Source organism: Ochotona princeps, chromosome 3, assembly GCF_030435755.1.
Source record: "Ochotona princeps isolate mOchPri1 chromosome 3, mOchPri1.hap1, whole genome shotgun sequence".
NCBI classification, from domain to species: Eukaryota; Metazoa; Chordata; class Mammalia; order Lagomorpha; family Ochotonidae; genus Ochotona; species Ochotona princeps.
The window spans coordinates 41,127,993-41,140,520 of NC_080834.1; the positions used below are offsets into that span (position 1 = coordinate 41,127,993).

At 37.7% G+C, this 12,528-nt stretch overlaps 1 protein-coding gene across 6 annotated transcripts in view; it reads left to right on the top strand.

Annotated features, from left to right (window-relative positions):
• The window catches only part of APP (amyloid beta precursor protein), a 235,436-nt gene that overhangs the window by 130,937 nt on the left and 91,971 nt on the right, over positions 1–12,528 (top strand). The window lies entirely within an intron of this gene.

Consider the following 12,528-nt stretch of genomic DNA (forward strand, 5'->3'; position numbering starts at 1 on the left):
TTTGGAGTTAGGCAGCCTTTTTATGTTGCTCCTAAGGTTGGGTTGATTACAGAGAATTGTCTGTTGCCTGTTTCACCATCTAGTTTATGAGCTCCTTGAGGTTAGGAATTGTATTTTATTCACCGGTACAGCGTCCAGCTAATAGAAAGTTCTCAGTAAGTCCCAGGTGAGTAGTTAGTTAGATTTCATAAGGACTGTTGGATGAGTATCACGTTATGATGTGTTGCGAAATTTAGCCTGGATGATTGGTGTTGTATTAAAGTTGTTTTACTGGGGAAGTGATGGTGCCTTCTTCAAAAAGTAAATGTAATTCTGGTGTCTTAGATTTTTTTTTCTGATGAAGAGTTAATGTCCCTGAGAAGATGTTGAGGTGATCTGTGAGCTAAGTGCCTTAAAAGACTTCCTTTTGTCTCCATGAAATAAAAGCAAGCATTTTCCTTAAACAAATGTCCTAGCAAATAGTACATTGGGTTGGATTTCTTAAAGGACATGTAGTTATTTTGCACTAGTAAAAGATACCTCTGAAACTAGATTGAACAAATATGAATTAAGGAATTTTAACTTTTCACCAGCCTATTTGTGAAAGTCGTAGCATTTCACTTTTTGTTTAGGCATAGTCATTTCAGGTCTGTTATATTTTGGAGCTCAGGAGGGGCTGTATTCTATGCCTCACATAGATTCCTAATTATCACTGTTAGTGTTTATTCCCTTAACTACATATTTTCAACAACTTTATCTTAGCATAATTTTCATGACACTTATTCTAAGTGTTTAACTTGGTGGCTTTAGTACAAGAATCAAATCATTTAACCATCACTAAAGCCTAATTTTGGAGTATATTAGTCCAGTAAGACCCTTCATACCCATTTATACTTAGTCCCTATACTCACCATTAGCCCAGGTAATAGGTAATCTCCGTGTGGTCTCTTTAGATTTGCCCTTTGCAGAACATTTAATGTAAGTTGGCTCACATTATGTAACGTTTTTTGAATGTGGCTTGTTTTACATTACACAGTGTAGTTGATATTCCAAGTTTCTTTCACTTGTAGCTTTTAAACCTGATAGTACTCTAAATTTTACAGAGTTCATAAAAAAAAAAATCCATTGACCAGTGTTACATATTTTTTTCTAAGAGAACATGCACTGGAAGAAGGATTGATTAGCTTTATCATTCCCTAATTAAAGATACATTTGTATTCATGCTAGTACATCAGTAAGTGTGCAAATAAATGTACATTTTGTTTGAACTGCTACTTTTCAAATAACAGAGGTATCCTAAGGGTATTTTTCTATGTCTATGGTGCCAAGTCTGGCAGATCCAGTGAAATGAACTTGTTGGCTCAGATTTTACCCACTGAGAACAGAGTTTCCCGGAATTCTGTTCTTGAAACCTAAATAACATGATTACAGATTACAGTGGCTAAGATTCTATAATGGATTGAAGTTCTTTAGCTTTCAATGTTCGCTTGTTCCACATTATTATTTGGAACACATGTTAGATACAGGAATTTTATTAAAATGTATGATAATGCAATCAAGATATGTGGTCCTCACTGATGTTGAAGTGTAGAAGGAGAAAGCTAAAGAAATGCAGTGTCATCTGAGTTGTAATAAGTGAGAGCCCAGAACTTGCTTCAAAGTGTTAGAGAAGGTTTCATGGAGGAAAAAACCTTTGATCCTGGCCTGGCTGGTGATGTGTCTTCCAACGGACGTTGTACAGAGTATATTAAAGTAACCAAAAAATGCCAAGATAATTCTGTGCCATAGTACAAAGCACTAGCTTAAGTTAGTGTAAATATCCTACACAAGACAGAGGAAATTAGGCTCAGATGATACAACGGAAACATTCAGTACCAGACTGGCATCTTTGGGTGTAATCCAGAATGATTAATTCATCAGAATTATTGATGAATTATTGATGAATTGGGTGTAATCCAGAATTATTAATTCAGGCTCTACTGTGTGACCTAAATTATTCTAGTGGATAGTGAAGAGGTTTTGTTTTAGTGCTTCCATTTTCAAGGTGACAATCTGTGTGCTGCACGAGAAGGTAACACGTACAGCCATGCTCATATTCCAGATGATATCAGAATTGTGAAATCATGCAGTCTTGTTACCTTCTGAAGTTAGTGCTTCCTGCTTCCGGTTTTGTGGATAGTCCAGTTCTTTTGCATTTCAGTTTCTCATGTAGTGTTATTAGATATTAAGACAGAACAAAGAAGTACCTAGGCTAGGAGTTTTTATTACAAATGAAATTAAAAGAGGCAAAAAGAAACACAGAATAGCATGTCAGTTTGTTGATAGCAATCAAAGTGATCTGCTAAATACAAACATCTGGTTATTTGGTGCATGAGCTGTTAATGCCAGACACAAAGGAACTTGTGGGAATCTGTTTCATCTAAGACTTCTGAGCTGAACAAAGGGGATGATGGATGGCAGATGATCTGAGAAGAGGACCTGACAGCAGAATATTACATTATACTCTGTTTAACTTTGTCTAACTTTAACTCCCAACTACAAGTGAGCCTGTTTCTGTGCTAAAAGCTGTTTAGAGGTGATGGGAAAGGAATAGATTCAGAAATGAGGCTTAAAACCTCATTTTCAACATTAATGTTTCAATACTCCAAAGAAAATATGGTTTGCAACCACACTTTCAAAGAAAATTGCTTTATCATTACAAAGCCATTGCTATTCTATCAGTCCTTAATGTGTTTCATAAAAAAACTCAATACTTGTGTGACCCATGAAATTTGAAAGAAATAGACAAAAAAGAAGAAAAATAGAAGATATTTCAGTATGGTCATAAGACTTTCTGCCATATTGTGTGAGAACCAAGGATACCAAAGTGAGAGGTATTTGTTCCATGTGATTTGTTCCAGAGGGGAGAAATATTATTTGCAAATGGGATCAGCATTCCAAAATCCATTGCACTTTAGGGTTTATTCTTGTCTGTGGTCATTAAGAGTTGGATATCAATCAAATGAAATAAGTCATTATCAAGATGAGTAAAACAGTGATACATTTAAATACCTGCTCCCAATTCTGTTTCAAGAAGACATTATGCTTCATATACGCAAGAGTTTGGAGTGAATTCTGACTAAGCTTTGAATTCTAAACTCTGATTAAATGTACATATTGTGGTAAGTGACAAAGTCTCCAGTTAGATCTTGTCAGTTGGAGTAACGCTGTCCAGAGTAATGCTGATTTTCTATATGTGCTCATTGCTTCAACCAAAGTGTGCTGTGCCCTCTCGGCAGGTCTCAGGCTTTGCTTCAGATGTGTCTTTAGGGTCACTCTTCTTTTTGCCCTTCGAGGTCATAATACTATTAATTCAAGTTATGCTGCTGTGTGGCAGGAATTTTATTTCGTTTTAGGCAAAGAAATTTCAGGACTATAGGGAAATGTATCTACTTTTCATTTCTCACAGGCATGTAGCTGGTAGGCATTAACGCCAGGATTTAACTCAGGAGGGTCAGGGAGTCTTTTCTGCTATGCTGATATCCAAATTATACTTGTGCTTTCCTTCATAAATGCACAGTGTGTCCTTTGTAACTGCAGAGTCCTTTCATTTAAGCATATATTCATCACACTGCTTTTTCACATTGAGTATGTTGGAATTTTAGCATGTTCTTTTACATAATAGCATTGATCAGGGGATTGGCAAACCAAACAAAAAGTTTTTTAGGACATGATCTCTGCTGTTCTCTTACACGTAGGCTGTGTGCCTTCCCACTGTAGAGGCAGCTTAGTAATCACAAACCAGATGATGTCACCAGCAAAGTGGAAAACAGTTCTTAGCTGGCTATTATGAAAAACTGGTTCTCAGCCCCGATACTGAGCATCGAAGACTGCTATGGAGATCTTTGTCTTTCTGATATTATCATATTCATTGCTTTAGGGTAGTTTTGTAGTTGTTAAACGCAGACTAGTAATTTTGTTTGAGAGGCATTTGATCACTATGGCCATGTGCAGGGTAAGCAGCCTGTTGTTTTCATCTGTGAATTGTAGGTGCTGATGTTCCCTTGAGTGCTGTAAGGCTCACTTGAGATCATCTGTGTTAAGCACTCACCATAATAATGCCTAGGAAGTGATGGCATCATTTGAGAAGCACAGACTGCTCAGATTCTCCCTAACTCTGTCAGTATGTATGAATCATGTCATCTTTCGTCCTTGCTGCTGCCTCCTGTCTAGTGGAACTCAATACTCTGTTCTGTGGTTAAGGGAAGTAATCCTGGAGAAACATGTGACAAACATTCTGGAATCTGTGAGCATTTGATCAATCTTAGATGCCAAGGTGGTTCTGGTGAAGATCATCCCCTGCTTTCTGAACCCTGAAGAATCGCCGTTGTATAGCTCGTTACAAATGCCAAAGGTAAACCAATAAGTTGGCTTTCCTAAACATGGAAAGCATAAATGTGGCACATCCACTATCAGAATTTAAAAAGTGATATGTATAGATTAGGTTGTGTTCAGATTTGTGGTTTTTTTGGTGAACTGAGAATTTTTTTTTTACTTTTTTTATTATTATTTTTAATTCATTGATTACATTGTATTATGTGACACAGTTTCATAGGTACTTGGGTTCTCCCCACCCCTCCCCAAACCCTCCCACCATGGTGGATTTCTCCACCTTGTTGCATAACCACAGTTCAAGTTCAGTTGAGATTCCCCCATTGCAAGCGTATACCAAACATCGAGTCCAGCATCTTATTGTCCAGTCAAGTTCAACGGCTTCTTAGGTATATCCTCTCTGGTCTGAAGACAGAGCCAGCAGAGTATCATCCCAATCAATTAAAAGCTCCAACATACCATCAGCAAAAATTTACATCATTTTGGAATTAATTGACATAGTAATGAGTAACCAATATGTTAAAAGTAAATGCGAGTTCTTAACCACCTTCTGTGACCACCTCATTGACATTTCAATTTTAGTTTATACACAACATATAACATACATAACATAACATGTTATGCATAACATCATATCATCTTAAATTAAGGCAAACATGTGGTATTTAACCTTTTGGGATTGGCTCATTTCCCTTAGCATTATGGTTTCCAGTTTGGCCCATTTGGCCACAAAGAACTGCATTTTGTTCAGAGTTTTTAAAATACCTTCTGTTTGTTTCTTGCCTAAAATGCTTTTATGAGCATATGTTGCACATTAAAATAGTGGTTCAAAAATCTTACGTCCAGGTGAAAATTGAACATTTTAGGGTAGACTTCCTATCTTGCAGGCATTTGAAGCCTCATGAGGTTTTATTCAATGGATAGAAATACCGAATCTGGTGCCTTTTTAACCACGTCATCATGATGCAGCTCTAAAATTTGGCCTAAATATTGTTGCCTTGTGTTAGGTAATTAACATTTGGAGTTTAACTTGTGCGCATAAAAATGAGCTCAAATTCTTGAGCCAGAGGCCTTAGTAGTAGCAAACTGCGTATAATTGAACTTAAAGCTTTACGATGTGTTTGGAAGATAATGGCTTCTCTTTTTAGAGCGAATTTTTCTGGTTGGATCAAGGCAAAAAGGATGGGCTCCTGTTCCTGGACCAGAATGCAGCATCTCTTTTAATGTCAGTAAAACCTGTGTCAGCTCTGATGCTAAATGTGACAGATTGTGGCCCGTTAGTTTGTGCCCCATGGCACGACAGCCATTGATTTCAAGGTGTTTGATACGTGCTTGGTTGAAGCAGAATGAAGCGTGACACTAACAACTGCTTCCATGCACTTCAACAGCCCCAGACCGCAAGTGCCCCTTCAGTAATTAGGTTGCTTCAAATATGAAGGTAAAGAACAGAGCCACATCGTTATTTTACTGAGTATAGTTTGCCTGTTACAGTGAATATAAAATGGCTTAGTCGGTTTCACAAAGATAGGCATTGTTGTATAAGATGTTACAGTTTTGAACTTGGTTTGACTCCTAAATTTACATGGCTAGTGGTGTTCACTTGTTTTACAGCTTGCATTTATGCATCATTTCATTTGTGTCAAGTACATTGTTAGGATAAAGGTAATCGGCGAAAAGTGTTTCGTAATTTTTTTTATACAAAATGCAGATTTACAGAGAGAGAGGGAGAGGGAAAGATGTTCCATCTACTGGCTCACTCCCCAGAAGGCCACAAGGGCTCAGGCTGAGCCATTCCAAAGCCAGTAGCAAGAAACAGGAGCTTCCTCCAGTCTCCCAAGTGCTTGCAGGGTCCCAAGGCCATCCTCCATTGATTTGCCAGGTCACATGCAGGGAGCTGGATAAGAAGTGGAGCAGCTGGGACATGATCTGGTACCCACATGAGATGCCAGCAATTGAAGGTGGGGGATTAGTCTGTTGAGCCAAGGCACTGGCCCCCAAATCAAAATTCTTTTATTCCAAGTTTACTAAAGGCTCAAAACTGTATTTTTAAAGAATACTAGTCTTTTTCATGTTTGCTCCCAAATTAGTTACTTTTTTTGAAAGATTTGCAAATGCCAAAGATGCAACATTTATTTATAACTTAATTGTTTACAAACTTTTGTGATAGAGAAAAAAATAAGCCTAAAAAAAAAATGAAACCCAGCAAATGAGAGAATGATCATGCAGACATCTTTTTTATCCACCCAGAGGTCAGATTCTTTGGGTAGGAAAACAAAGCTATGTTTTTTTTTTCCCTCTCAGAATATTTTACATGTTAACTACTGAGTCAAACTTATTAGAAACAAAGAGAAAAATCATATTTCCAGTAAAACAAGCCTGATTGTGCAAGCAGTGCTGACGTTTTCATCTTCATACAGTAAGGTGATAGCAACCCTGATGCAGCATATATTTGTGTACTTCTCATGTGCAATTTTAGGGACCCAGCCTTGTCCTGCCCCAGGGCCTCCTCTTGATGTCGTTTTGTGTTGCTTTGCTTTGGTTTGTTCCCAGTTTTTAATCCAAATCCATTGGAGACCAGGGTAATTTTGTATTTTTCATTTGGCCGACAATCTCTTGATCCTGACTGTGTGATAAGAACACAACCCAAGGAAGTGAGTCAGGCACACCCGTCGCCATGATGGAGAGTAGGAGAGCCACTGTGAGATTGAGTGGAAATCTTGGGTTCTGTCCCAGAAAAACAAGTTTCTGAGGACTTGAAGACAGGGGGATTATAGCCTCAATATCTGTTTTTCTTGGCTTTGAACCATTTCTTCCACTGAAAATCCATTTTTGATTCCCAGCCACAGTTTACCATGTGCCTGACCTTTTGTGATTCTTTGAAGAGCCAGAAGTCTGGGAAGGCAAGAATGAAGAAATCTCCATAAAAATGATGCCCAGAAAACCTCTCAGCATTCAGGATAGCTAGTGAAGAGATTCCTGCAGAACAAAAGCAGTTCAGAACACAAGACAGGTTAAAGATACACCAAATTAAACTTAAAAGACCATTCAGGTGTAAGTGACAGGAGTAGTTACCTCTTAAATTTATGTATGTCCTTGTTATGCATAATTTCTGAGACAGAATAGGGAAAGTATCACAAACTAGGGACAGAAATTTCATGCTGCTTCCTTGTGGCTTTAAGTTCTGGATTGAAGTGTTTCCTCAAGCTGCAGCACTCTGGAAATATACTAGCATCTGTTTATCCCAGATCTGCTCACCCTGGAGAATGAAACTGTCTGAATACAGCTTGAATCCCTCTGCTATTTGCTCAGGCTAGAGCGCAGTTCCTCAACCTCAGGATTATTGAGATTTTGGAGGAGATAATTGTTTGGGGACATGGAATGTTCTGTACATTGTAGTATATTTAGCAGCATCCTTGATCTTTACCTGGCAGATGCCAGTAGCAACACCCAGTTGTTATGACAACTCAAAATATCCCGTGAAAGGGGGTGAGGAGATGCTCAGTGGCTACAAACCACTGGACTTTGATGTTGAACTCTACAGTAATGTCCACCTTTAAATACAGGAGCAGAGAAATACCCCACAAATACTGTGTTTTGTTAACATGGACTGTAACTCTCAACTCAATCCATTGTACACAGTCAGAAGTTAATGACCATGTTTTCGTAAATAATAAGTAAAATATATATGCCAAAATAAATTGCTAGCTAAGAATTAGATAAGCTGAGTGTTAGATAAAATACACAGCACAGCCTAATAGCTCGTATTCATGTTTTCTCAATGAATGTAAGATATTGATTTGAAACATTGCCTGCACAGCCTTACTAGGTGGATGGTGAGTTATAGAAGTGAACTTCCTTTCTAGCTTTGGTTTTCATTCTTGCAAAAGCAGTTCATTCCCCTGTTAGAGAAGAGCAAATGGAGCTTAGCATTCGTACTGCACTCAGGGACACTGCTAATCTCAACTGAAGTCTTCCGGTTCCATCATGCTGTGGACCGTGACAAGAGGCCACTTACCATGGAGAGATGGGCATGCTAACAATCCCCCAGGAGAGGACAAGGAGCAGCATGCCCATCTTGTAACCATTGAGTCACATCTAGAGACATCCTTTTCTGATAGAGTAGAAATGCCATGGAATCCTTTCTTTACAGAGAAAAGAAATCCCTTGTGCTCCTGCCTTGGTTTTATCTCTTTTTCATTTTTCCAAATTAAAAAATAAACTTCAATGTTTCTAATATCCTGGCAGATTCTAGAAATGGCATCTCATAAATTGAAGTTTCAGTTGAATCTGGTTTCCATAAACTTAAATATGAGCAACAGAATTATCCTAGTATTGAATTTAAGGCAAAAGTATTGAAGCTGTTTTAATATTCTTCAAACAACTCTTCAGAGTGAAAGACTTATGTATTGGCAATCAATTATAATAATTTTTGAGATAAGAGTTTCAATGTTAAGACTCAGCTTATTTATTTTGTACCTCTCTTTCCCTAATATTTGTGTACTTCTTTTCATAAGCTGAATACTATGCAGCTTTTACTAATTCTTCCCCTCTCGAATTTTTAGAAAATAGTTGAACTTTGTAACTCTAATTTTGACATTCTATTTTATAGAAATAAAATAAGTATTTTATTTATTTGAAAGAATTAAACAGAGTGAGACAGAAAGAAAGAGAGCTTCTACCTTGCTGATCATTCTCACGTGGCCACAACAGAGCCCAGAACCTGGGGCTCCCATAGGGACCTGCGCACAGGCGGGGAGCAACCTGGCCACACACATTTATTGAATTTTGATTCACACTCCAAATAACCATGACATTCAGGGCTGAGTCAAGGAAACCCAAGGTCCCAGAACTAGTCTGTCTTCCATGTGGGTATGTGGAGTCTCAATTAGGGAGCCATAACTGTTGATTCCCCGGCTGTGTATCAGCAACACAAACCAGGTGCTCCAATCTGGAGAATGTATGTCCCAAACAGCATCTTAACTACTAGACCAAGGACCTGTCTAAATCTGCAGATGACCTCAGTCCCAGATAATACTGGCTTCATTTGTCTACAAATTATCCTTTGAGAAGACTGTAAGCAGTAACTTCTGTGCCCTACATGTATAGTGCATGTTTGAGGCATGAAGACATTGCATAAAAACTGAAAAGGAAAACTAAGACAACAAATCTAAAAACTAAAAATCTGTGTTGTTACTGCTCTTAATGTGTTAGTACTTAGGGACCAATGTTGTGGCAAACCAAGTGTTGAGCCCCGGTTGCTCCACTTCTGATCCACCTCCCTGCCATTGCACCTGGAAAAGCAGCAGGATATGGCCTAACTGCTTTGGCCTCTGTACCCACGTGTGAGACCCAGAAGCAGCTCCTGCCTTCCACTTATGGCTGTTTGGAGATAGAGAATCAGCAGGTGGAAGATTCTGTCACATACTGTTTGCAACCCTGCCTTTCAAATAAATTAGTAATTTAAATAATAATAAAAATAAACACATACAAGCATGTGGGAGAGAAATCTGAACACCTACCAGCTGAAATTTTTTTATTCAGATCCCAAAATCAAGGACGCAGAAAATTCTTATAATTTCCCTATGTTTGTAATCGCTCCTATTGATAGAGTATTGCTATTCTTAACTAGCCTGCAAAAATTGATTACTACAATGCTACAATTTTGTGAGCCAGAAGCATTGGTACCTTTAACTAGCAAAAATTGAAGTATTTACACTTTGGAAATTAAAAAACACTGTAAGAATGTTCTACCTTTTTTTTCCTCTAGAGTAAGCAAATTTCCTGGTATATCCCTGTCCCTGATTCGCCAAGAAAAAACATTTCCTCTTACTTTACAACAAAGAACAAAATATCTTATACCAAAGTTTGAGTTCTTTGTTAATATTCCCTTGTAGTTCAACTTAACCAGGTAGTTCAGTGAAGAACAATTTATTTTTATTTCTTTTTGCCTAATAAACAGGAAAGAATGGTTGAAAAGTAATAGTGAATGTTCACTCTCAACACTAGCATGGTCCTACAAGACAGTCTCCTTCAAGTAGCCTTTTATTAATATCTCTTCATCATGAAGATATGTGAAAATTTCATCAAATATGAAAAACGATAGATTTAATTGTCCTAGAGATTTAACACAATCCAAGAAAAAGGCTAGCTAACTGCAGATATTTTGTAGAAGGTTTCGTGGCAAATTAACGTTCCTCTGAGTCAGTGGTTTCAATACCAGGCACAGCTGTTGGCATCATTTGTTTATATTTCAACCCATGCTGGGAGATTAAGTGAGATTTGTAAGACTTCCCTTCAACCGCAATGCCTAATTTTGCATGATTCCATTTAGTGGAATGTGATTACTTATAATACATATTTCATGAATTATTGCCCTAATCAGAACAATTTTCAAACATTATTTTGGATGTACATTTGCTAATATGTATACACATGTGACACTTAAAAATGTTCATATTAAAGTACTTGGCTATAGCATTGGAAAAAGCACACTCTTTTTTTTTAAGATTTATTTTTATTACAAAGTCAGATATACAGAGAGAGGAGGAGAGACAGAGAGGAAGATCTTCCATCCGATGATTCACTCCCCAAGTGAGCCACAATGGGCCTATGCGCGCCAATCCGATGCCGGGAACCTGGAACCTCTTCCTGGTCTCCCACGAGGGTGCCAGGTCCCAGTGCATTGGGCCGTCTTCTCCTGCTTTCCCAGGCCACAAGCAGGGAGCTGGATGGGAAGTGGAGCTGCTGGGATTAGAACCGGCGCCCATATGGGATCCCGGGGCTTTCAAGGCGAGGACTTTTAGCCACTAGGCCATGCCGCCAGGCCCATAAAGCACACTCTTAAGAATTAACCAGTGTTCTAGTGTGCTACCACTTCAAAATCTTCATCTACAAAATCAAACACAAGTTTGTCTACTTAATCTTGAACAGAATTTTACATGGGTTCATGAAATGTTACTCCATAGCAATATTTATAATGGCAGCAATAAATTAAGCTAAAATTCGAAAGTCGTTAAACTGTGTTGAGGTCAACCTTTTTCATTATTAATAGATTGAGTCTAGATAAATCAGAATTTATTAGAAATATTTGAACTATAGTGATGGATTTTAATGAGTTAGTCCTTTTCATCTTGTCCTGTTTTCACTAGTAATTCAGCAAATGATTAATTTCAAAAGCAAAGTATTAGTCTTCTTACATTAATCCTTTATATCATTACGGAGAAAAAGTGAAATTGCCAATGTTTAAGTAGGGGAAAGTAGATCTGTTTGTACTGTATGTAGGTTTAAGATGAGTGTATTCTTGCAGAGTTGGAAGAAATTGCAATCTAATGCTTTTTTCATTGTTTTACCACTTCAGCATAAACAGTTGTTCATTCTCTCTGGGAAACTATGCACTTTGATAGAGGCAATTGGGACAAATAGACTATCTTATCACAATTTAAGAATAGCACTGGTGACATTGCAGCCCTGTTTCTTCAGATTCACATATTTCTACTCCATGCATATTTGGCATTAAATCATTGCAGATTTCTCTATCCATCCCTGAGCACCTTATCTGAATTGTCCCAAAGTGTATATGGAATTTGTTACAGTTTTCCATGAAATGTGGACTCCACCTAGGTTCTAAAACTTCTGTGGCTTTTGGAGATCATTTGAGCCATACAGCACTCCCCAAATGAAAGTTTTCCTTTGCTTCTTCAGAATGAAGAAGGCAGGAATGTAATAGCTATAGAATCATATCAAGAATTGTGGATTTACTATGTAGTTTATTTTACTTATATACTTGAAACATAAATGGAGTTAGAATTCCAAATGCTTTTTCTTCTTGATTAGGGCGCATTTGGCCTGATTTCTACAAATTGACTGTAACAAAGTGTTTTTTTAGAGCTAGTTTAGAAAGAGGCATCAGGAAGAAAAAGTGAGTATACGCCTTCATTGTACTGGTGGTATAAAAATTGGTGATACCTCATTTGCATTATGGACTCAGATTTTTGCCTGTTTCATAAGTAAAAAACGTTTAAGGAGTCACACACAAGGTCAAATATCCATTATGGATTATCTCCTTAGTTCTCTATTCTTTTATCCTGTACTTCTGACCACCCAAAATTCTGCCATTTTATGTATACATAGGAGAGCTGAATAAGTTACATTCCCCAAATCGGTAAAACTGTCATGTTA